Consider the following 26,824-nt stretch of genomic DNA (forward strand, 5'->3'; position numbering starts at 1 on the left):
AGAATATTTATACTTAAAGAAATGTAGTTTTTTTAAACTTGTTTAACTTAGATAAAGAGACATAATATCATTAAAGATCTGTACTATTGGGCAGCCCGGGGGGCTCAGCGTTTTAGCGCCGCCTTCAGCCCAGGGCGTGATCCTGGAGACCCAGGATTGAGTCCCACATCGGGCTCCCTGCATGGGACCTGCTTCTCCCTCTGCCTGTGTCTCTGCCTCTCTCTCTCCCTCTCTGTGTGTCTGTCATGAATAAATAAATAAAATCTTTAAAGAAAAAAAAAAGATCTGTACTATTCATAAGATACAGATCACATAGAGATACATTAAGCTCATTGAAGACTATAGTAAAAAGCTTTAATCCAAATTCGTGATTCACCATAATATATCTATTTAAAGATCACAGTTTTAAAATGCAGCGGTATGACTAGCTAAAGAATTATAAATCCTTAGAGGAAAAAATATCCCGCTTTATAAACCACAGTGAATTGGACAACCATAATAATGTATGCTGCTCCCAATCCAGACATTCTAAGCCTAGAAGAAGTCCGAGCAGGAACAGCCTTGGAGGATGTCTCCCTGGATGACACTTGTGTGTCACTCCTACTTTTCTGGTCCACAGCCACAAGGTACCACCTCTGTACAAGGCAATTCCCAGGCCCTGCCCTCCTTAGCTTACCCCCCGCCAAACGGCTCCTGGCCGGTCAGACTGGATAGTTGCAGACAGACTTGTTTAAACTTCTCTTACTTCCAGTATGGCAAGCGGTTAACTGGATAAACAGGTCAGTTATACATGACTATGAACTAAAGAAAACTAGAGCTACAACATCCCACTCCTTTGTCCTCCTAGAAAATAGAACAGACTGTGGCTTCTAGAGACAGCGTCTTCACTTCTTTTGCTCAACGTGAAGGATTGCTTTCAGTAGTAGAGAATTCATGTCCCTAGAGCCAGAAGGAAGCTTTGGTATCTCACATTTGTTAGCATCCCTAAGGACTGTAGCAGACTACCAAATGAAATATGAAATGGCTGGGGGACACGTGGAAGACCCCTCAAAGGACCCCAGGCAGATAGCTATTTAAACCTGGTCTGGTATATTGAACCCCTGAAGCCATAGTGGCTCTGGAGTCGAACAAGATGGCCATCCCAGTGGCCACTGATTCCTTACCACCAGCTGAGAGGTTCTGAGGCTCTCAAATGGATCAGAGCAGAAGAGCATCATGTGATTCTTCTCCCTACTAAGTTGGCACAATCTCTTCCTGACCTTTCCCATAGTCTTTCTCTTCAGGCCACCAGAACCCAGGCTGGTGCACGGGCCCTCCACGCTTCCTGACACTTCACTTGTCCTCATGCTGTGCTCTTCTCCCCTTTCCCAGGCAGGCTAACCGTCCCACACCAGAGCACCTGCCAGGATACTAGACAACACTGCTTCCCTTTAGAGCAGCTGTGGCTAAGATGGATGCTGATGATGCCCGATGACCAAGTCTTCCTTGTACACAAATTCAAAAGCACTTTCTAAGGTTCAATAGAGAAGCTTCATCTAGAAAGTCTTGACACCCACCACATTACACTCTTTACTGAAAACTTGGATACTCAAAGCATCTAGTTTTTACGGTAACACTAATTCAACCATAAACTTGCAAACAAAGGATAAGCCAGAAATTTTCACTCAGATATGTTGCTCATTGTTCTCAAAGGGTGTTACTCTAAATAAAGCCAAAAGCCAATCTTTGAAAGTCAAGCAATAAACTTGCCAGTTATAAGCAGAGCTTCCATTACCGAGGCCCATAAATTTTATAAAATATTTATAGTACATCTTAGAGACTTGGTATTTGACAACGTATTTTCAACGTTTTGCTAAGGATGCTTACTTCTGCCTCTGTTTCTTTTTTTTCCCCTCACCATTGAATCCACAACCAACCAGCTTAATCCAATGAGCGTTCATCTGAGACTGAAGAGTCACAACCTTTGGCATGTCATATCTGTCTTCCCATATTCCCTCAGGCTATGGAATCCCAAGTTTTGGCTCGGTATTCCCACCCTCTCTTGTGGCCATATGACTAATTTCTGACCAATGGAATGTGAGCGGAAGCGACAACTTCTGAGTTATTCTCCTTAAATGGAAAATATGTCTTTTCATTCTGTCTCCTCTTCTGCCATCCTGGTGCCTGGACATGGCGGCAAGCCGTCTAGAACAAGCAGATGGGGCTAATACTTGAGGGATACTTGTGGTACCGCAGGATGGAAGGAGCCAACACATCAATATTACGTGATTTATTTAATCAGACTATTAAATGAAAATAAAATTCTATATTGTTTAAACCTGTTAAAACAGATCAATGTGTATCTTTAACTGAAACACCCTACAATTTCAATTTCAATTAGATTACATTTAGAATTTTTGCTTTTGGTGACTCATTGCTATTTCATGTTCACTAGTTGTTGAGAGTATTTAAGTTAAGGAGCAACAAAACATTCAAAGAATTATACAAGTTTCTGTATAAAGAAAGGTGATAACTTTGCTAAAATTGATGGACATTGATATCATCTAATAATTCAAAAGGATCATTTTATTGGCTGATTATAAAAGTCCACATCCAGTGAACAAATCCTATGCTAAAAGTTATGCACAATACTGTGTATTCATGAAGAAAATGAACATAGGTTATGGGGGGGAATGCACTGAAACATTTTACTTTTGGTGGAATTAGGGTAAAAGCTAAAAGACTGTGTTTCCATTATCTGAGATAATTTCCTGTTGCTAAATCCTCTTAGTAGATGTAAACAAATTACTCTAATTCTATATTTAACAACCTGTTGAGTTTCAGTTGTGAAGTTGGCTAAGAGCAGTTGGTTCAGAAGAGGTAATGAATATGTTCAAAAAGTCTCAGACCTAAACTGAGCTACTGTAACTACCAGCAATTTCAGAAGGTAGATTGCTTTTCAAAGCAAATTTCCACTCCCCATAACTCAGCTAGAGAGAGAACTAGGTGTGAAATGACATTATGAGTCATTTCTATTAGAATTATGAAGATAAGAAAGCAGTCAGGAAAAGAGGAATCATCTTAAAGCAAAGAGCACTCAGGACTAGAAATTTTATTCACTGTGATGCCCACTATGACTATAATTTCTATTTTCTATTGTAGCTACCACAAATAAAAGCAGTAAAGGGAGAAGTAGGATTATTAAAAAAGGAGACGAGGGATCCCTGGGTGGCGCAGCAGTTTAGCGCCTGCCTTTGGCCCAGGGCGCGATCCTGGAGACCCGGGATTGAATCCCACATCAGGCTCTCCCGGTGCATGGAGCCTGCTTCTCCCTCTGCCTGTGTCTCTGCCTCTCTCTCTCTCTCTCTCTCTCTCTCTGACTATCATAAATAAATTAAAAATTAAAAAAAAACTTAAAAAAAAAAGGAGACGAAATGTGTGTCTCCAGTCTTTCCAATTCACTTTGGGCTACCAAAAATGGGGTGGGAGTGCTAAGTCAGAAAATAAAAGCCATGAATGTTGCTGGAAGAGAAAGGAATCACATGGCCTCCAGGGGAAACCTTAGGGGACACCAAGGAGAAGCTACAATAGCTTTCAGTTTCACAAACTGTGAGCAAATCCTAAGAGGCATCTCATTTCAAAATGAGGATTCATAGTAATAAAGTCTCTCAATTTCTCTATTTTCACCAATGGGATAGTGATCACCATGTCACTTAATCACTGGATGTCAGTCCTCTATGATTCTTGCCTCCCATCTCCTTATTGTCACACTCATTGCTGCCCTTTCCCTTTATTTCTACCACCACTAAGATCAGGCATTTGGTACTTCATGCAACAGACCATTGAAACAGCGTCCCTTCCACTCTTTTCTCCAATCACTATGTTCATTAATTCATTAATGGAACAAGTATTTATACTAATAGGCACTGCAGTACGTGCTGGGTATCACAGGACACAAGTCAGACATTCGTTCTGACCCCATCGGGCTTATGTTCCAGCAAGGGGAGAGAGTAAATCAACTTATGGTATCTTGTCCTCCAAGACTCTACAGAACAATCCCAGATCTTTTGTGTTTTGAACTGAATTCACCACACACACCCACACACACCCCTGCCCCACTGCAAATTCATATGTTGAAGCCCTACATTTGGACATAGGGCCTTTAAGGAGGTAACTGAGGTTAAATGAGGTCTTAAGGGTGGCCACGATCCTGTAGAACTGATGGCCTTATAAAGAAGGGGGGTGCCTAGCTGGCTCAGTGGTAAAGCATGCAACTCTTGATCTCAGGATCGTGAGTTCAAGACCCACATTGGACATAGTGCTTACATTAAATGAATAAATGAAAGTATAAATAAGTAAATAGAATAGAGAATAAAAAGAGGAAGAGGCGCCAGAGTTGTCTCTCCCTCCACGTACACACAGACAGAAAGGTCATGTGAAGACATCAGGAGAAGGCAGCCATCTACAAGCCAAGGAGGGAGGCCCCAAGACAAACCAATCCTGCCGCCACCTTGGTCATAGACTTCCAGTCGCCAGAACTATAAGGAAATTAATTTCTGTTGTTTAAGCCACTCATCTGTGGTAATTTTTTATGGCGGCCCAAGCTGACTAAAGACATCCTGTTACTCTTTTCCCCACCGCACAGGCATTGTTCTTAAACGCCAGGTCTCCGCTCCAGTTAAGGAAAAGCCTCCAAAGACACCCCATTTCTCTATTTTAAGCCTTTGTTCATGTAAGTCCTCATCATCACTCTACTCGACTGTTTTAATAAAGAATTTCATCCTTTATTTATTTCTTTTTTTTTTTTGCAATTCGCAAGAGGGTTTACTGAACGTTTGCGCAAACGGGCTCTCCGCCTCCGAGGAGGAAAAGAGCCCCGATTAGCAATTACAGGGATCTTTGAAAGGCAAAAGGAAAGAAACCGCCTAAAGGCAAAAGAACCGCGGGAGTCGCATAGCCTCCAGGTTGATTTCGGGGAGGGTCAACATGAACCTATTCGGGGACATTCCAATCAGGGTGTGGGGGGAAATGGTTTTCTTACTGTAAACAGAATGCTTTTAGTTGCTAAAATTTCAGGAAGGCGCCTGGATGGGCTGCCTCTGGGTTAGGGCTGGCCCTACTTACAAGGGGGGAGGTTTCTTCATTCCCTCCTCTTGTTTGGGCTGATTTTAACCTTAAAATCTCAGGGAACATTTATTTCTTCAGTTTGGAGGGCCCGACCTTGCTGAGTTAATACCAGAGCTTGGGTAATAGACAATCTGTCTCGGATGAACTGGAGCAGCCGGTTGAGGACGCAGGGGCCGAAAGTTAGCAGCAGGAGCAGGATAACTAGAGGCCCAGAATGGTAGAGATTAGGATGGTCAACCAGGGAGACTGATCATTTCTTAAGGTGCAGTTGTGGGCAAAATACGTTAATCTCTCCCTTAGCGCTTCCGGCCAGTGACTGAAGTGTCTTCAGAAGAGGAAGCTGTTGAAGAAACCTCCCCCCTTGTAAGTAGGGCCAGCCCTAATCCAGAGGCAGCCCATCCAGTCTTCTTCCTGAAATTTTAGCAACTAAAAGCATTCTGTTTACAGTAAGAAAACCGTTTCCCCCCCCACACCCTGATTGGAATGTCCCTGAATAGGTTCATGTTGACCCTCCCCGAAATCAACCTGGATGCCATGCGACTCCCGCTGTTCTTTTGTCTTTAGGAAGTTTCTTTCCTTTTGCCTTTTAAAAGACACCTGTAATTGCTAATCGGGGCTCTTTTCCTCCTCGGAGGCGGAGAGCCCGTTTGCGCAAACGTTCAATAAACCCTCTTGCTAATTGCATCTGCCTGTCTGGGGTCTGAGTCTCTGGGGCGTCCACCGGGCCACGTTGGCACCCGTGAGCCAGGGTCCAACACTGTAACTAAAGCACTAGTGGGGGTTCTCCCACCCTCGAGGCAGACAGAGCGCACAAAGGCAACTGGAGAACCTCTTAAGGGCAGGAATCCGAAGGTGATTGCCTGCTTGGTAAATTGGCAGAAGTCCATCCCTTTCACAAACATAGATTCATTCGATGCCAACAGAAGAGCAAGAAGCTGATCATTATTTTGGCCAAACTAGATACAACTATGAAATAGTATTTTAAAGTGATTAGGTATTCCATTTTACAACTTTTTGTTTTTACTTTCCAGGAAAATAATGCCATAAAATATTTATCTGAAAAAGATATGTTATTTATCAAAAAATATTCTTCTTTGGTGAAGACTATAGATTTGTACTGAAGTGGTTGACATTGTCATATATTCACAACATGATGCATCAGGGTGATGAGGATTAAGGGTCACAACATGGACAAAAGGAATTTCTCCAAATAGCAACCATACTTCACATTTGCAATTCACTTGCACTATATTCTAATCTTTTTTTAAGATTTTATTTATTTATTCATGAGAGACACAGAGAGAGGCAGAGACACAGGCAGAGGGAGAAGCAGGCTCCCTGCGGGGAGCCCGATGCGGGACTCAATCCCGGGACCCCAGGAATCACCATCTGAGCTGAAGGCAGACGCTCCACCGCTGAGCCCCCAGGGATCCCCATATTCTAATCTTTAACAAAGCACATGCGTGCTCACACACTCCCACACACACACACACACACGCACACTGACTTCAAATAAGTCATCAACTTTAGGACTTATTAGATGCTAGTAAGGCCACATTGGAGTAGTAAACTTACTAACTGACAAAGTTTTGTTTTGTTTTTTTAGATTACAGTATCGGTTCCTTTGTGAGCTTTTGAGGATTTGAGGTTCCTAATTTACATAAACACTTTGGCCTTTCCCAGCAAGCACACCTGTGTCTTTCCTTTCTGCTCAGCCACCAGAATAGCTACTCATTTTTATGGACATGAGGTCTCAAATGAGATTTGAGGTATTATATCTTTTTCCTCTCTTCCGGCAGAGGCTACTTATCACCTTCTAAAGAAGTTTTCCTTTAAATAAGAAACGTTTCGCAGGTTCAGAAATAAATCTTAAAATTTAACTGGAACTTTAGTAGCCACTGGTTATATTAATAAATGACATGGGCTGGCATATCTTCAAATTTAGTACTGGCATTATTCAGCAAAGTGGGCCTCAATGAAACATAATACTTGAATAAATATTCTAGCTTTTATGAAGCATTTCCCAAGAAGGCTTTTTAAACGTAAATTATACTAACTAATATATATTACCCAGAAAAGATTATCTTCTTGGGAAAAATTTTCTAGGGGTTAATGATAAACTTCTTTCCAATTTTTAAAAGGTAAATGAAAACTTCTTTTAGGAAGAAAGAAGAAAAGAATATTTCAGAGGTTGGCCTCTCTGGACAGATTCCTCCTGTGATCCTGCTCATGTGTGAAGCCCAAACATGTGCCATATAAAAGAGTTCCCACTGCTTCAGCCCTATTGGGTAGAGAGACAATGAATGATTTTGTGTGATTCAGAGTTTGTTTCCATTCTTAGTCACTGTTCAGATTTTAAATGTCACCAAAACTCAATGGCTTCTCTGAGCATATTGACACAGCTATGCTATTCTGTTTCTATGATTTTTGACATTATATATCTGATGTGGTGCACAATCATTCTGTAGGTTAAGCTTCAACAAAGAAAAAAAAAGAACTTATTTTATTCTGATTAAAAGGGTAACGTATGTTCATATAAAATGTTCAAACAATTCTGAAGATTATATAGAAAAATGTAGGAACCACCTAAAACCTCTAGTTCCTAAATGTGACTGTTGTAAATTCTTGAAAAGATTTTGGGGACTATCTTTCCAGATGTCTTTCTATTCATGTATACACATATACACATTCTAAAATATTGATGAGCTAATATTAAGCATATTAGTTTGTAACCTGGTTTTTTTCACTTATCAGTGTGGCCTCCCATGTCAGTGGATAATTGATATGCACAGATATGTTATTTTCTTTAATGGCTGCATAGCATTCCTACCCTCGTATATGTCACAATGTATTCAAATAATCCTTCTTTGGGTTGCTTCTAATTTTCTGAGAGAATAAACTACAAGGTAATGACTATGTGATTTCACTTTTGTGTATCTGTCCAATTATTTCCTTTGGACAATTTCCTAGCAATAAACTTTGCTGGATCAAACATATCCACCCTTCAAGCTTTTGATTTTTCTTAAATCCATATTGCCAAATTGCCTTCAAGAAGTATGCACTCTCAAAAAAAAAAAAAGTTTGCACTCTCACCAACACTTTGTGAGAATGTGTGTTCCCCCACGGTCTTGCAAACACTAAGTTTTGTCCATCTTTTCCAACTCTGGCAATGTAATAAGTCTATTAGTTCTATTTCTGTCTAACAAATTACCATAAACAAAGCAACTTAAAACACATACATTTTAAGTCTGGGGTCTGTGAATTGGGGGTCCAGGCACAGTTTCACTGGGCCCCCTAAATACCCTCACAATTTTCGCTGTAATCAAGGCATGAGCCAGGGCTGGGGTCTCGTCTGAAGGTTTAAGTAAGGAAAGGTTTGCTTTTAAGCTCACTTACATGGTTGTTGGCAAGATTCAAATCCTTTTGGGTTGTTGGATTGAGAGCGGCAGTTTGCAGCTGACTATCAGCCAGAGGCTGCCCTCAGTTCCTTGCCACATGTGCCTCTCCTACATGGCAACTCACTTCATCAGAACCATCAAGGGAGTAAGTCAACTAGACAGGTGGAATTCAGAATCTTTTGTAATATGATCATAGAAATGACATTCCCTTGGGGCACCTGGGTGGCTCAGTGGCTTAAGCTTCTGACCCTTGATTTTTGGCTCAGGTGATGATCTCAGGGTTGTGAGATCAAGCCCTGAGTGAGGCTACATGCTGGGAGAGGAGACTGCTTGAGATTCCTCTCTCCCTCTCATTCTGCCCCTCTCCCCCTCCTCTCTGGCTCAAAAAAGAGAAGAAAGAAGGAAAGAAAGAAGAAAGAAAGAAAAAGAAAGAAAGAAAAGAAAGAAAGAAAGAAAGAAAGAAAGAAAGAAAGAAAGAAAGAAGAAAGAAAGAGAAAAAAAAGAAAGAACATTACCTCAATGTTGAGATCATCTGTTTGTTCTTAGAACCAAGTTATTTAAGAGGATGGAATTATACAAACCCAATAATACCAGAAGGCAGAGATCATTAGGGGCCATCTTGGAAAATGTCTACCATGGTCCACCCTCTGCTCCCCAATGATTCACATCACTTCCACGTGCAAAACACATCATCCTCTCCTAAGGTCCTCACGAGCTTCATCCTATTACAGCATCTGCTCAAAGTCCAGAATCTTTTTATCTAAATTAGGTACAGCTACAGATGAAGGCGTAGTTTTGTTAATTATACCTCCTGGAGCATGAGTCTTTTTAATTTGGGGAAACTCTGAAAGAGATGATTTTTCTTCCTCCTCAACACCTATCATACAATGGTGTGACAGGCAAAGGAAAACAGCTCTTGGCCTTCCCAATCAATGTGGGGGAAATGTAGGTATGAGGGCCGCAGTGGTGCAGAGCAATTCAGAAATACATCTCTGCGAATGCTAGATGTTCTCTGATTAGGCTTCAAGGTCTAGGTATAATTCTCTGTGGTTCTCGGCTCCACCCTCTAGACTCTTGGTTCCATATTCTGAATTTCTCTGTTCCTTTTCATGAAAGGTAGTACAAGTTTGCTGCGTCCATAATTTTGCCAGCCTGCCTCCTGCCAGTAGAGTTTCGGAAGCCCAACACCTCTTCATCTTGTCCATCTTCTCTCTGTCCCATTCGGTCCAAAATGGCAGTGTTTTGGGTGATGTAATTTTCTCAAAAACTGTGTGGGTCAGCTGTGAATTTCTGTGGAGTTGATTCCACTGGACAAAAGTCAATCCAAAATCTCTTCGGGGTAAGACCTTCTCTACTTTGGGCCCCTGTTGATGTTGCTGAAGAAAAAATGCCCATAAACTTCCTAGAGGACCTACAGGTTGAGAGGTTTCTTGAAGCTTACCTTTAATCTCTCCCAAATCTCCTTTATGTGACTGAATTGTCTGATCCCTTGATCTTTCTGAGGGTCTGTTGTTGTTGTTGTTTTGTTTAAGATTTTATTTATTTATTCATGAGAGACACAGAGAGAGGCAGAGACATAGGCAGAGGGAGAAGAAGGCTCCCTGCAGGGAGCCCGATGTGGGACTCGATCCCAGAACCCCCGGGGTCACGCCCTGAGCCGAAGACAGGTGCTCAACCACTTAGCCACCCAGGCATCCCTCTGTTTCCAAATTCATGTGGTTCTTGGCAAGACTTAGTTCTTTCTGGTTCTTAAAACTGAGGGTCTTGTTTTCTTGCTGACTGCTGGTAGAAAGCCACCCTCAGTTTCTTGCCCCGTAGGAAGAGCTTTCTCAGGGAAATTCACTTTACCAAACCAGCAAGCAAAGAGAAAAGAGTATCTTCTAGCAAGATGGCAGCTATAGCTTGTTTAATATGATCATCCTTTACCATATTCCATTTGTTAAAAGTAGGTCACGGGTTTCTCCCAAGCTCAAGGGCAGGGGATTACACTTACACAAGGATATGCATACCAGGAGTCAGGATAAGTGGGGGGCATCTTAGAGTCTTTCATCCACCAAATACTTATGCTTTCAAGTAGGGAGACATTTGCATCCTGAATAAATGTCTATTGTGTTTTTATTCACATTAACCTGAGTATTGGGGCACCTGGATGGCTCAGTTGGTTAAGCATCTGACTCTTGATTTGACCTCAGGGCCATGAGATCCAGTCCTCACCAGGCTCCATGCTGTGCATGGAACCTGCTTAAGAGTCTGTCTCTCTTTGTCTCTCCCCCTCTCCCCACCCCACCTCCTGCCTGTGCACATGCACATACACATTCTCTCCCTCTCAAAATAAATAAATAAATAAATAAATAAATAAATAAATAAATAAATAAACAAATCCCACAGAAACAAGCAAACAAACAAAACTCCATGAGTATCAACTATTCTTTTAAACATGTCCTGAGGGCACCTGGGTGATTTAGTTGGTTAAACATCTGATTCCTGATTTCAGCTCAGGTCATGATCCCATGGGTCCTGAGATCAAACTCTATGTAGGCTCTACTCTCAGCAGGGAGCTGGCCTGAAGGTTCTCTCCCTCTGCCCCTCTCTTCATTTGTGCTCACTCTCTCTCTCTCTCTCTCCCCCCCCTCAAATAAATAAATAAATCTTTCTAAATAAATAAATAAATAAATAAGTCCTGACATTTACCATGTGCTAGGCATTATACTAGTTATAAGGTGAAGTTCAATAATGAGCAAAGTTTCCTGTTCTCACGAAAATCATAGTCAGAGGAAGAGAGAAAATAATTCTATGAATAAATGTGAAATTACAATTTTGACAAATGCTATGAGAATTTGTGGTGCTATGAAAATATGTAACATGAGGAAGTGACCCGATCTGGTGGTTGGGCACAGCCTGTAGGAAGATGTTTCGAGATACGAAGAATGAGCAGGAATTAACCAGGGAAAGCCCAATGAAGAGCAGGTAAAAGAGGCTTATAAGAGCAGAAAGTATCAAGTGATTAAGCAACGAAAAGTGTGATTAGAGCAAAGAAACCAAGAGTCACCTCCAAATTCTCATCTGTCCTTTGGAATTTACACCTATATATTCACCTGATTATTTGATATCTTCATCTGGATATTTTGCACTCCTCAAAATCAATACATATAAAACCATTCTACTGATTTTGGCTTGCCAAACTTAGCTCTTTCCCAATATTCTCTAGTTCAGTGAATGACATCACCATGTGTCCTGCTGGAAGTGGGGAACCTAGGAGTCACTCCTGACCATTCCATCTTCCTCAGCCCGTCACCAAAATCTGAAGGACTTTATCACTAATCACAGCAGCGCTCACCACAATCCAGATATCCGATATTCTCTTATGTCCCAAGCCTTTACTTTTGCTGGTGTCCATGCTTAGAAATTCATCTCCACCCCCTCCCTTCTCTTCTTAGCAACATCCTACTCGTCCTCCAAGACTTGCCCTAAACATAACTGCCGTGGACGTTCCACCTTCCACCACTTCTGTGCAGAAATAATCTCCCTCTCCTTGGTGATACCAAACACTTTGTGTACCTCATTGTCGGGAGTGGTCCCGCGGTGTGAGGCAAGGTTCCAAGTTGAGCCAAAGCTCCTTGTTGTCCCTAGCCAACCCGCAGTCCTGCGGTGCGAGGCAGGGTTCCAAGTTGAGCCAAAGCTCCCTGTTGTCCCTGGCCAACCCGCAGTCCTGCGGTGCGAGGCAGGGTTCCAGGTTGAGCAAAGGCTCCTTGTCATGCCTGGCCAACCCGCTGGGACTGCACCTAGCTCTTCCCCCTTATGGAAGTAAAAGTACATATTTGCTTCTCCTTTAAAATATTATTGGGACAAGTTCCCATAAAGTAAGCAAGGAAGTGGCTTGACATATGACTGCCTTGGTAGTCATTACTTAATGAACAAACCTCATTGTTTATTCTAAATGTGGCATTCATGCTCTACTGCTTTAAAACAAGTGACAGGAATTTGCGGTGTTCTAGCTATTGTTAGTTTTAAAGACAATGTATGTTCGTCCACGAGATGTATTTCTCCTTAGAGAAATAGGTCACCTGCTTATCGAGGCTATATAAACTATACATGTAAAAATAAAGCTTGTCCATTGTGGCCATCAGCTGCATGGAACCTCCTATCCCATGAACTTTTAGTCTCTTGTTTCTTTCTCATCCCCTTGCCCTCGGTTCCTGAATCCGGACCTTCTTGCGCCGGCCGCGACACCTCATCACCCCTGTTACAGGTTAGGATCTCTGGGAAGCAGACTTTGAGATAGATCAGCATATAAGGAGGTGCTCTTGGGAACAGTGCCTGTGGAAGGGAGAGAAGGAAGTAGGACTGGGCAGAGGAAAAACTGAGCTGTGATGCAGTGCTAACAATTCTCAGTCGAGCCATGGAGTGCTCTGGGGCTGGGATAGTCTTTAAAATTGTTCCAAGTCAGAGCAAGAAGGCCAGGACTTGATACCCCCCAGGCTGCTGAGTGACTGGATATGGGCCATCCCTGGAAGGAGACATGACCTTGGCTGAGGATCTTTTTCTTTCTTTCTTCCTTTTCTTTCTTTCTTCCTTTTCTTTCTTTCTTTTCTTTCTTTCTTTTCTTTCTTTCTTTCTTTCTTTCTTTCTTTCTTTCTTTCTTTCTCCTTCCTTCCTTCCTTCCCTTCTTTCTCTTTTTCTTTCTTTCTTTCTCTTTCTTTCTTTCTTTCTTTCTTTCTTTCTTTCTTTCTTTCTTCTTCCTTCCTTTCTTCCTTCCCTTCTTTCTCTTTTTCTTTCTTTCTTTCTCTTTCTTTCTTTCTTTCTTTCTTTCTTTCTTTCTTTCTTTCTTTCTTTCGATTTTATTTTTCTATTCATGAAGGACACAGAAAGAGGCAGAGACACAGGCAGAGGGAGAAGCAGACTCCCCGCGGGGAGCCTAATATGGGACTCGGCCCCAGGACCTCAGGACCACAACCTGGCCCAAAGGTAGATGCTCAACCACTGAGCCACCCAGGCGTCCCCCAGCAGGTTTTCCTTAGTAATCTTCCCAAAAGTCTGACACCTAACAGATGTCTTCTGTTAATGCTCCCAGAGTTGAGGAATAAGTCCCTCATTATTGAAGGGGCATCTGGGAGAGCATCACAACATCCAGTATAATCCCAATGCTCAGATCGACTTACTACAGCAATACTCTCTTGTATTTTTTTAAAGATTTTATTTATGTTTAAATTTACTTCAAATCAATTTGGGATAAATAGAGCCAGAGAGCACAAGTGGGGAGAATGGCAGAGGGTGAGGGGGAAGCAGACTCCCCTCTGAGCAGGGGGTCCAGGACCCCGGGATCACGATCTGAGCTGAAGGCATAGACTTAACCAATGGAGCCACCCAGGTGCCCCAATATTCTCTTGTATTAAGACTATTTAATAAAGGGACCATCATACTCACTATGTTCTGAGATTTCTGAGGACAATACACATTTAAATCAGAATTGTGATTTCATGAAAGTACAGTGAAGATATGATTAAAGAAATGACCCAAAAACATGTGAGCCTGATTGATGAAACCAAATGCCAATTTCCTCCTATACACCAGGATTCTTCAACTTCTTAATTATCATTCCTCCAAATGCCTTTTTAGATATTTTCCCCTAATTACCACCTATGAAATTTTAATGCTATAGATACATTGCATATCTATGCATCTAGTATATTTTATCTCTGTGTTATACATTTTTAAAAGTATTTTTTTGCCCTGAGAACCAGTCATTTTCACCCCCATGGGAGCAACATTGGTCCTTTAAGAATGCATGATTTATACCAATAAATGTAACTTAAGAGGATAGAGAGTATGTACATCAGCTCTTCAATCCATTCTCTGTTATGTAGCAGAGTCTATATGAGAGGCCACACGGGTGTGCTGTGCAGGCATGAAATCAGTGCAAAGGAAGTTAGGTGACCTTAGCAGTTACTTGTGGAGCTAAGATGGTCTGATACCCTGTTCCCTCACTGTAAGATGATAGTGACCCAACAGTTGAGTAGTCAAGGGAGCCCCCATTATTTTGTCAAGCTTCTGTGCAAATTATTGCTTTAGTCATTTAATTTTTGTCACTTATATTTAATTATAAAGTATTTCTGGCAAATAAAAAGTAGGGATAATATAAGGAGACTCTTGTGCCCATAACCTAGTTTGAGATAAAACATTATAGATACATTTGGAGTGCCCCCCACACCTTGTATACCTCAATCCAGTCCCATGTCTCTCTCACTCTTCCTAGAAATAACCACTATCCTGAATTTGTTGTTCATTATTCCCATGCATGGTTTTACATTTTTATCTATAAACCTGTTTTTTAAACTTTACATGATACATGTTATCAGAATGTAAATTTCCTTTGCTACGTTTATTGTGGTATGGCATCTCACTGGGTGAACCTCTGATGTTTGTTATCTTGTTCAGTCTTCTCTGCTTCCCTTGGCCACTGCATCCATGCCTCAATCAGTTTGTACTTTCATACAGGTTCTTAGCATATCTTCTGATCTTTTAAAGAGACTTTGATATAACCTGGCCCTTTGACCAATGGATTTATAAATCATCTTTCAGGTTAGGACAATTTTTTCCCTTAAGATTTTATTTATTCATTTGACAGAGAGAAAGAGCACAAGCAGGGGGAGTGACAGGAGAGGAAGAAGCAGACTCCTTGCTGAGCAGGGGGCCTGATATGGGGCTGGATTCCAGGACCCTGGGATCACAACCAGAGTCGAAGGCAGATGCCCAACTGACTGAGCCATCCAGGCAGCCCCTCAGTTTAGGACACTTCTGTAGATAATTTCACTATTTACTAATTATGACCAATTTATCCTGAGGATAACCCTTTCCTAACTATAGTTCCAAAGTCTTGGCACACTCAACTGTAGTTTCCTGATTTACCATAAAATCACCCTCTTAGGTATATAATCCTGTGGGCCAGGAGTTTATAATGGCAACCGTCTACATTTTGAAGACCCAAGTCTACATCATCCTTTCATCAGCCCTCAAAGATAAGTTATTGAATGGAAGCTTCATGCCCTGTTATAGACTGAATGTTTGTGTCCCTGCTTCAAATTCATATGTTGAAGCCCTAACCCCCAATGTGACTGTAATTGGAGATAAGGCCTTTTAAGAAATAATTAAGGTTAAATGAAGTTATAGGGTAGGGCTCTGATCTGATAGGATTAGTATCTTTATGAGACACAAGAGAGCTCACCGGCCTTTTATTCACCTCTTGGGACACAGCAGGAAAGTGACCATCTGCAAGCCAGGAAGAGAGTCCTTACCAGAAACTGACCACGACGGAACCTTGATCCTGGATTTCCAGCCTCCAGAACCGTAAGAAGATAAATCTTTTGTTTTATGTCCCTAGTTTATGGACTTCTTTATAGCAGCCTGAGCAGACAAATACACATTCTAATCCCAAGAACCCATCACACAGTATACTGAAAAAGAGGAGAAGCCAAAGGGTCAAAGGCAATGGGAAGACTGGGCTCAAATCTGAGCTTGGCCACTCCAACTCTAGGGTATGACAACCTTTTAAAGCCTCCTTTCTCTTTTTCTATGAAATGAGAGACTTTAAGTAGAACCTCTTCAAGTCCCTTGAAACTTCCTAATTAAAAGGGTTAGATTACATATTGTGGGCTATGACTCAGGCAATTACACTGCCAGGATGCTATGCTTAAGAAGTAATTATGGATAGTCACAAAGATTTAGTTATAAGTATGTTCATACCAGAGTTGCCATCAATAGCATAAAACAAAAATATACACTAGACCCTGTAATCTAACTATCCAACAATAAAGTATGTTAAATTACAGTAGAGCCAGATGATAGAATAAGTGAATACTTATTGTGCTTTTGTTTATAAACATCAAGGATGGGGTGCCTGGGTGGCTCTTAATCTCAGCGCAGGTCTTCATCTCAGGGTCTTGAGTTCAAGGCCTGTATTGGGCTCCATGCTCAGTGTGGAGCCTAGTCAACAAAGAAGTATCAAGGATATAGTATTGAGAAAACTGAGAAAAAATTGAGAAAAAACTGAAAAAACTGAGAAAATTGAGAAAAAATTCTGTTTTTCAGAATTATATATTGAGGGTGCCTGGGTGGCTCAGTCGGTTAAGTGTCTGCCTTAAGCTCGGGTCATTATCCCAGGGTCCTTAGATTGAGTAGCACATAATGCTCCCTGCTCAGCAGGGAGCCTGCTTCTCCCTCTGCTCCCCCTCGCGCTCCCCACTCAGGGTCCACACTGGTGCTCTCTTGCTATCCCAAATAAATAAATAAAATCTTTAAAATAAAATAATAGATTGGCAAAAATTTAGTTAGAAGTCTTCTCAATAAGAATAGAACATCCCCTGTTATAAGGATCTGAGCCATGCAGGTCACTTTTTATAAAGTTCTTTGAACTGCTTTATTGAGGTACAGCAACATAAACTATAATATTTAAAGTACACAATTTTATAAGTTTTCACATACATGTATAACCGTCAAACCATCACCGACTCCCTGAGGTTTCCTGGTACCCCCTTTGTCATCCTTCCCTCCCACTTCTCGTTCCCACCCCTTCCCCTGAGTAACCCTTGATTTGCTGTCACTACAGTTTGCATTTTCTGGTTTTATATAAATGGAATCATATTATATATATATATTTTTTTTGCCTGGTATAATTACATTGAGATTCATCTGTGTTGTTGCATGTATTTATAAGTCGTTCCTTTTTATTTCTGAGTGACATTCCATTGTATGAGTCACTTTGACACTTAGAAAAAGCAGTCTTTAATTCCAACCCACGTTTCAGGTAAAAGGTTTCAGAAAAATTCCACATTTATCTTCATTTTCCGAGGAATTAGGATTCTGAATAGATGGGCTTTATCAAGTGACATGAAAGTTCATGACTACAGTAAGGGCAAAACAGTAAATAGTGTATGACCTTATTTCTGTTATTAAAATATAAATATATGGGCAGCCCGGGTGGCTCAGCGGTTTAGTGCCACCTTCAGCCCAGGGCCTGATCCTGGAGACCCGGGATGGAGTCCCATGTTGGGCTCCCTGCGTGGAGCCTGCTTCTCTCTCTCTGCCTGTGTCTCTCCCTCTCTCTCTCTGTGTCTCTCATGAATAAATAAATAAAATCTTAGAAAAAGAATGATAATAAAATAAAATATAAATACTTGGAGGAATGACTACAAAATCATATGTGAAAAATGTATTACTAAATTTGTATTTAGTAATACATATTTGTATTACTAAATATGTTTTTAAATATATTTTTACCTTTTTAAAAAAAGGTATTTTTAGGGACAGTCACAGCAAAAAAGGAAAGGTGACATTAGTTTACATTAACCAATACTTGCTAGGCTGTCAAAGGAACAGGCAAGCCCTGCTACTACCATTTGTATAACAGCTTAGTTCACAGATCCACAGGTGTAAACCTAGAATGGGCAGCTGAACTTCTTAGGACAGTCATCATCTTTCCTGTCTCTGGAGACAAACTGTTTATTTTCATGCATACAAATGGAATTGGGAACCTTTTAGAGTTAAAGCAGATCCCAATGTCATCTGCTAAGTTTTTGGCCTTGCAATTTACACTGTCTTTAATTATAAGTCTCTATAAAGCTCAGCAAGAGTAGTGGTTCATTTTTATTATTCATCACTTACAAAACTCCCTTCCACCCACACCCATTAATCACAACATGCATTACAGCACTGTTGCAAAGTAGGTCAAAATACTCTTTAATACATTTTTTGGCCTTGGGTGCTTATTATATCTTACCCCCTTTTTCTGTTGAGAGAGCCTGTGCAATTGACGCTTGAAGAACATGAGTTTGAAATGCCTGGGATGCCCGGGCCCACTTGCACATGGATTGCTATCAGTAAGTACAGTGCTGCAAGGGCCTTTCCCTTATGATCTCCTCAATCGTATTTTTTTCTGCAGCATGCAACACAGCATGCGTTAGGTGACGGCTCCTGTTCTTGGGAAGGCCTCCAGGCATCAGCAGGCTATTCCACCCGCTGTCCAGGCGGCGGTGCCCCGACCCTTGAGTTGTTGGAGGGTCATCAGTGTTCAGGCCACTCACGGCCCTTGCTTACACGCTGTTTGTTGCTCAAGCCCGGCCAACCCCGGCCAACCCCGGCCAACCCCGCCTCTGTACCCCGTCGCAGGGGGCACTGGGGAGAGCGCTGGGGCTGTGCAGGGTGGGGGCCAACTGACCTCCGATATAAATAAACTCACATGCTGCTAAAAATAAATGAAAAAAAGAGGCACTTCACTTCTTCCTAAGCACCCGGAGATGGTCAACACCGGTCATAATAACAGGCTTTTGCAAACTCCTCGTGCAGAGCAGCACGAAAGCTCAACCCGACCGGCGGGGAGGCAGCGGCCCGACCCGTGAGCAGCCGCCGCCCCGGGTCCCCCGAGGCTCCGCAGCCGCAGGACGGCGCCGCCCCGGGCTTCCCAGCCTCCGGGTCCCGGCAGAGGCCGGCCAGCGACGCACCGGTGCTGCGACCCCGGGACCCCGGCACCAGGGGACCCAGGGCGGCGGCGGAGCCCACCCCGCACCGCTTCCCAGGGAGAGCGGAGGCCGCAGCCCCGCCCCCGAGGCCGAGGCCCCGCCCCCGCCTCCCGCCACGTCTCCCCATGCCCAGGCCCCAGCGGCCCGCAGAGACTTCCGGCGCGAAGCCCCTCCCAGGCCCCGCCCCCTCTGCGATCCCCGCGCCCCGGGCTCCGCCCCCCGCAGGAGCCCCGCCCCCGCCCCCCGCCGAGCGCCGCGTCTCCCGCTTCCAGGCCCCGCCCCGCCCCGCGATCCCCGCGCCCGGACTCCGCCCCCCGCAGGAGCCCCGCCCACGTGACCCGCCCGGGGCCCACGTGACCCGCGGCCGTCCCCGCGGGGCCCGGCCCTGGCGCCGAGACGCTGCTTAGCGGCCGCCGCTGGAGACACGCCGTCCCGCCGCCCCGCGCCCCCGGCGGCCGAGCGAGGCGGACGCGGCGCGGCTGCGAGCCCCTGTCCCGGCGGCGGCGGCGGCTGCCGACCCCCGGCCCCGGCCCCGGCCCCGGCCCCGGCCCCGTCCCCGGCGCGAGGGGCGGCCGCGAGGCGCTGGGCCTGAGGCCCCGCCCCGGCGTCCGCGCGCCCTGGAGCGGGGGAACATGGCTGCGCAGGGCTGGCAGGACGAGCTGGCGCGGCGCGCCGCGGAGGGCTCGGCCCGGCTGCGCGAGGTGCTGTCGCTCGGCCTGGGCTTCCTGCGCAGCGAGCTGGGCCTCGACCTGGGGCTGGAGCCGCGGCGGTACCCGGGCTGGGTGACCCTGGTGGGCGCCGCCGCGCTCGGGCTGCTGCTGCCGCTGCTGCTCTGCTACGGCTGGGCCGCGGCGTGCGCCGGCGCCCGCAGGAAGCGGAGGAGCCCGCCCCGCCGGCGGGAGGAGGCGGCCCCGGGCCCGGGCCCCGACGACGCGGGCCTGCCGAGGAGCCTGCGCGGCGACGAGCCGAAGAAGCGGAGCCGCAAGAACGCGCCCGACAAGCCCAAGGTGAGCCGCGGTGGGGCGGCGCGGGGCCGGCCGGCAGCGGCGTTGCGGGCCGCGGGGCGGGGGGCTGCCCGGAGGCACCCGCGGCTCCCCGGGCCGACTCGCGCCCTCGCGATCGCGGCCGGGCCCGGAGGGGGAGGCGGGCGCGGCGGGGATGACGGAGCAGAACGGTGCGGCCCCGGGGTCGGGCACCGCCGGGCCGCGCCGTCCGTCCTGCCGCGCCGTCCTTCCTGCCGCGCCCGCCGCCGGCCCGGGGCGTCTCCCGCAGCGGTGCGCTGAGCGGAGTCGGAGGCCGCCGCAGCTGCAAGCCGCCGCCGCCTACTTCTGTGCGCGCCGCAGTGAGCTCTCTACCCCGCAGCCCGGCGAAGTAAGCGTGACCCCGGCCGTGCTGCGTGGGACGCGCCGGTGTGTGTCGGCGGCGAGAGGCGCGCGCGCAGCAGGTGGAGCCAGCCCCGGAGACCTCGGGAACAACGCTCCGCGCGCACGGGGTGCACGGGGCGCACGGGGCGCACGGGGCGCACGGCGCACGGCGCGGACCGCGAGGGCTGGTGAGGAGGCCTGGGTCGGGGGGACCGATTGCGCTGAAGGGACTGAGCAGAGGCTCTGGGAAAAGTGCGGTTGGAGTTCAAGCTGAAGCAGTGAGTGTGTTGTCGACGCTGCGACCAAGACTGCAGTCGGGGCTGAGGAAGGGGCAGGTCACGGTCCGGCACCGTGAGGCCCGCATAAGCGGTGACGCTCTGCCTGCTGGTTACGAGGCTGTAAGATGCTTGCAAGAGCTGCAAGACAGTACAGCCTTACCAGCATGAATTCTACCTTGATTAGGAGAGGAAATGGAACGACGTGGAACGTGATATGGTTGAATTCATTGAGGTTACCGGAAAGTGACGCCGTGGTCGACGAAGAGAACTTGGCCCCAGAGTAAGCAAAGAAGGTGATCTTGGAAAAACTACATGCATTAGTAAGGCCAGACGCTGCGTGGGTGGAGCAGGTTGTGAAAATTTCCGAGCCCTGTTTGGGGGGGGGTCTAGAATTTCAGATGGACCTGAGCGGAGAGACAGGTGCTCCAGGAGCCCAGCCGGAGCGCCTCCTAGCACTCAGACGACCCTCTGCAGAAGGAACAGACGCCTGTGAAAACTTGCACTGTGAACAATACTCGTCAGACTTAGGACTCGCTGCTTCTCTTTTTCACTTTAGTTAAGGAGTGGGGCAGTGAATGAATGAATAAATCTAACCTCGAGCTTCAGGGAATGGAGAGTGAGACCACTAAGCAGATGGTTTCGTGCTGAGTGAGAAAATACTCTGCCTCTCCCACGCTGCAGAGGTGTTGGAGAAGTCTGCCAACATTAACAAAATTCTAGCTTTCAGACTTTTTTGACGGCGACTTAAAGTAAGAAACACGTTTCACACTACAGTACCTGCCCTCCACCCCACATATCAGACCTTTCTGTTTTTCTTTAATATTTGTGACCCGTCGGATTAGCTTCACATTTCATCACAAGGCGTGACCCACAGAACAGTCCTGCCTATGGGACTGAGAAGCGAAAGCAACCATTTGTGTCCTGCTCGGATGCTTTGTACTGCGAGTGCTGAGTATTTACTTGGAGAAAAGCACACTGCTTGAGAACTAAAGGCAGTAAAAAGGAATGCAGTCAGTATTTGTATGTCTCATCGTGAAGGGGTTACAAAAGTAAAAGCTCATTTGCTCCCCAGGGAGCTTTTTATTCCAGTTGTGGAAAAAGATAACACTAAAAAACAAAAAGTTGACAGTGCAAACCCGGTGTGGGCCCAGGAGGCTGTGTATGACCTTATCACACAATCTGGCTTTGAGAGTGGGTGGGAGCAAGGTCGTGAAAGAGGCTCAAGTGGCAGAAAAGGAAGTAGAGGAAGACTTAATTCTGTCAGCCTGGCAGGAATGGAGAACCAGAGTTAAGTAAGGCATTTAACCTTGCTCTGGTGGTTAGCTTTATAAATTGGGGATCTTTAATTTTTTTTAAATTTATTTATGATAGTCACAGAGAGAGAGAGAGGCAGAGACACAGGCAGAGGGAGAAGCAGGCTCCATGCACCGGGAGCCCGACGTGGGACTCGATCCCGGGTCTCCAGGATCGCGCCCTGGGCCAAAGGCAGGCGCCAAACCGCTGCGCCACCCAGGGATCCCCTATAAATTGGGGATCTTAATTGCGTTAAAATACTGCAGAATTCCTCAAAATGTTACCTCCAACTACTTGGGATAGAGTTACTTTGAATGCTTGTTAAAACTTAGATTCCTGAGCACCAGAATAGATCTTTAAAATTCAGAAGCTCTGGGACTGAGTCCAGGGAACCTGCATTTTGAATGAACTCCCTTGGTAAATCCTTGCTATTAGTTTAAAAATCATTCACTGGTGTCGGACCATAATATTCTTAGTATAGGAGAGCTTTCTAAGTTGAGTCATGTTTAATCTTAGACTCCATCTCCTCATTACCACATCATTCTGATACACATTTTAGGATCTACCTTACTCTGAGCCAGCTAAACTACTAGTTTTGTGAAAGGATATTACATATTTACGTAAACATTTTATTTTCATCTTTTAATCCCATTATTTTTAGTTCTCTCTTAAGTCAGTCCAAATTTTGCAACTCAAGGTTTTAAAATTTGTTTCTAGTGGCTTATTTTTACCTGTAGAGTGGCTGGTATTTAGTTCTTTAAAATCTACCCATAAGCACTTTTTTTTATGTCATTTTGGTTTTTATACCCTAAGAGTATCCTGGCATAGGTCTTTTAGGGTATGAATTGCAGGTTGTTTCCCTATTGAAAGTGACGGAGGTGGCACTTTTTGCTGGGCTTATTTCTTGGCATTTTTGGAAATTACTGATAGTTATTTCCAGTGACACCTAGTACAATGTGAATATTAAATGGGCACTCAGTAAGTATTTTTAACTTGACTTAATTTAGGTATATGTAAAATCTCAGATAACTGGTCTTGAACAATTGCTCTGAATTTTAGCTGGAAGCCTTTAACTCAGGATCAACTTTGACGAAAATTCATCTTAGTGAAAAACTTATTTTTATATTAGCATAAGACTTCTCATCAGAATTAGCCATAGTGCAGTTGTCGATAGCTATGAGCTTGCTGAATAGTGTTTTGTCTCGTTTGTTCTGTGTAACCTTGCATCGTAACTGGCATTCAGTAAAGTAGTCAGATGTCCTACCGTTCCCATTCTTCATGCCTGGTAAGTAGCCATATGAGCCACCGTTTTATTTTTACGGTGGACGGTGGCTGTCTTTGCCTCTTCTGGCTAAAATCCTGTGAAGTCCAGCCATTCTACAGCCAATAAATCATTTTGATAGTGGGTGGTGTCTTTTGTAGTTATTACTTCTATTCCAGTTTCATTGCTACTGCCCTACCTTTGGACTTTCTTGTCTTTTGCTTAGACTATACTAACAGCATCCTGACTGGTTTTCCTGCTTCTAGTCTCTTTTTTTTTAAACTTTTTTTTATTTGTTTATGATAGTCACACACAGAGAGAGAGGGGCAGAGACACAGGCAGAGGGAGAAGCAGGCTCCAGGCACCGGAAGCCCGACGTGGGACTCGATCCCGGGTCTCCAGGGTCGCGCCCCGGGCCAAAGGCAGGCGCCAAACCGCTGCGCCACCCAGGGATCCCCTGCTTCTAGTCTCTTTGTTGCCATTCCTTTCTACCAACTCCTGCCAGTTAAATCTTTTAAAGCCCAGTTCTGATCATGACTTTCATGTTCATATCTTGTCAGTAGTTTCCCCATCATATGTTGAGTAAAATCCAGTCTATGACATGGCCATGATGGAACCCCATCTTAGATTTATCTCCTAACCATTATCCCAAATGCATTCTCATTAGCTAGACTACAGTATCTCTTCATTCACACTATTTTGTTCCATTAGAAAGTCTGTCTTTCTGTATTTTTCTACAAGTTCTACTTATCCTTCAAGGCCCAACTATCTCTACCATAAAGCCTTCCCTAGGTATAGTTAGTTTCCATGTTTTGTATGTTTATTTTATGTTCTGTTACGATATCTAAAACAAGAAGACAGAGCATTGTCTAGGAATGTACCTGTAGGACAATTCCACATTTTTTTTCCTAGCTCTGTGCATGCCCCTGAGTGATCAGGAAAGCAACTTGAGTATTGATTTTGAGATTAGAAATTAATCTTAGTAGGTGAACTTGCCAATGGGGAATCTCTGAATAATGGGCATCAACTTTGTATTTATCTATAATTGGACCATTCCTTTCATCTCCTCATATGTAGGTGTGTATACTTAAGTTCTCCACTTGGAAATCTGACATTTGCCTCAAATTTTAATATCTGCAAAACCATTCACGATACGATTCCCTGCTTTCTCTCCTTGTCTTCCTCCTCATTTCTGTAAATGGTAAAAGAGTGCCACCGAGTTATTCAAGCCAGAAATCTAAGAATCATTCTTGATTCTTCCCTTTTCCTCACCTCTTTATATCTTCCCTACCTCATGTCTAATCTGTGAGCAAATACCATCCATTTTATTTCCAAGATGTGTATATTCAGTCTGACAACTCTCATTCTTTTGTCTGGCACCTTAGCTCACTTATATAGCAGTAGCTTCTGCAAGGCTGCCTCCAGTCCTAAAGCCAACACTGATCTAAAATAAACACTTCAGTAGCTTTTGCATTTAAAATCTAAACTTCTTTCCTAAGTGGCTCAGCACCTGGTTTTCTTTCTAAGCTGATTTTAAGTTAATTTCCTCTCATTATAACCTCCAGCAATGGTGATCTTTTTTTTTTCAGTTCTGCAGACTCTTTCACAACCCAGTGCCTTTACATGAACTATTATTAACACTTCTGGAATAATTCCCGCCCCCCCCCACCGCTGTTCTCATCAGCCTATAGATCGCACCTTAAAACTCTCACCATCCTAGGAAATCATTTTCTGATCACCCTATTTGAAATAGGCATCCTCTTTTATTTTGTCTCAACCTTTTATATGTGGGTTTTTTGTTTTTTGTTTTTTGTTTTTTTTTTGTTTTTGTTTTTTGGTAATTATCACAGTTTGTAAACTGTGTACTTGCCCATTAATTTTTTTGAGGTCTTTTGCTTCCACTAGGGAAAAGCCTTGCTCACCTTGCTATGCAGTTGCAAAACAGTGCCTGGCATGTAAGAGCCTTTGATAACTTTCTGTTGGACTAAATTCTGAATGAAGTACTATAATGATATCTCACAGTTTAATTGGATAATTTATTTCATTAAATAAATTTATTTTTTAAGATATTCCTAAAGAATTATATCTTAGGTATTAGTTTTGCTATATTATTTCAGGTATTAGTAAAGGTGTAAATTATATCACTTGCCACCTACATACAGGATTTTCTTTTTACCTTTAAATCACTAGCCCTCTTAGTTTTTTTGTTTTGTTTTTTTATGAGTGGAAATATATTTTTCATGTAGCATGGCTTCTGAAAATATGCCAAGTATCCCCTATGTTTCCCAGCTGAAAACCGGCCACTTACTCCAATGTCAGGACAAGCTGGCTGTTTTGAGTGTGTTGAACTTCCGGAAATAAGTCATAATACACTTTAAAGTGATCAACATTCTTTTTTATGGTGACTTGTAGGATTATTCGAGGGAAAATTTGACAATTATTTTTTTAAATTTAAACACAAGGTTTATTGTAGTTTCATATCTTTATGATTAGGAATTTGACAGTTCCTAATGTTTGGAGTTTGGACTTAGCCCTCTTAGTTTTAAGTAATAAAAGAATAATCATTCGGTTAAAAAATCGTAAGTCATAGTTAAAACAAATATTCCCAATTTTACAGAAAAGGAATCCTGAGATTCATAAAGATTAAGTAACTTACTCAAAGTCACAGAGCAAAGGAGTTTCAAAGGCTAAATAAACAGCATCCTATTTTTTACTCTACTGACTCGGCTGTTATTTCCACTGTGGTTTCCATAGCATGTTCAAGGATGTTTCATTCATAGAACAAATCCAGTTTTCCCAGTGATTTAAAGCTCTCTTTATTTCTTTTAAAATTTACTTTTAGAATCAGAAATTTGTGCTGAAAATTGTGAAGACTTTTACCAAAGCTCCAGCATTTTGGCTTCTTTGGTTATATGACAGGACTTTTTCATCTTGTCATTTTATCCAGACAGTGGCCTAGTAGAGAAGACCTTTAATAGTTCTGCTTATCTCAGATACCGAGAGCAGCAAGCAGTAAGCCCTCTGAACATCTGGATTTCTCTTAGACTTGGGCATTCCTGATTAATGTACTACTTCTCAAGGTCATGAAAGCTTTGAAAATATTTTTAAATTAATATTATTATTCAGGCAAAATCAAGAGCTCTAAGTGAGGAATTGGGGTTATTTGACCACTTTTAAAGTTTGCTTGCTATTATACCAGAGAGCATCCAACAGGATCCAGGAAAGTACATGGCTGTGTATCTGCTGTATCATGTGTAGCCCTTATCTCAGTACCCATCAGAGGTAAAATCTTGAAAATTAATACTGTTTTGAATTCTTCAGAAATCCCCTTAGCATAATTTGGCCAGGTGACAGATGTGGAGTGTCAGGTCTATCCTGTGAAAGTAGCTCTGAACGTCAGTGATGCAGTCAACAGGTAGATAGTTTGGAATCCCTGAAGAGTTGAGTCTTTGGCTAGATGCTTAGAAGGCAAGAGGGATCTTTACACTAAAGGAAATATCTTAGGGTATACAACCAGGATTTCGCAAATTTGAATTATAGGCCATATTTGTAAGATTGTTCTCAGTTATTCAGAGTTTAAAATTGGAGTTGAATTTAAAAATAATTTGGTAGG

At 43.8% G+C, this 26,824-nt stretch overlaps 1 pseudogene; it reads left to right on the top strand.

Annotated features, from left to right (window-relative positions):
* Positions 1-19,392: 19,392 nt before the first annotated feature.
* LOC129504646 (protein LYRIC-like) overlaps positions 19,393-26,824 on the top strand; it is a 40,720-nt pseudogene continuing 33,288 nt past the window's right edge.

Source organism: Nyctereutes procyonoides, unplaced genomic scaffold (genome assembly GCF_905146905.1).
Source record: "Nyctereutes procyonoides isolate TBG_1078 unplaced genomic scaffold, NYPRO_anot_genome, whole genome shotgun sequence".
Lineage (NCBI taxonomy): Eukaryota > Metazoa > Chordata > Mammalia > Carnivora > Canidae > Nyctereutes > Nyctereutes procyonoides.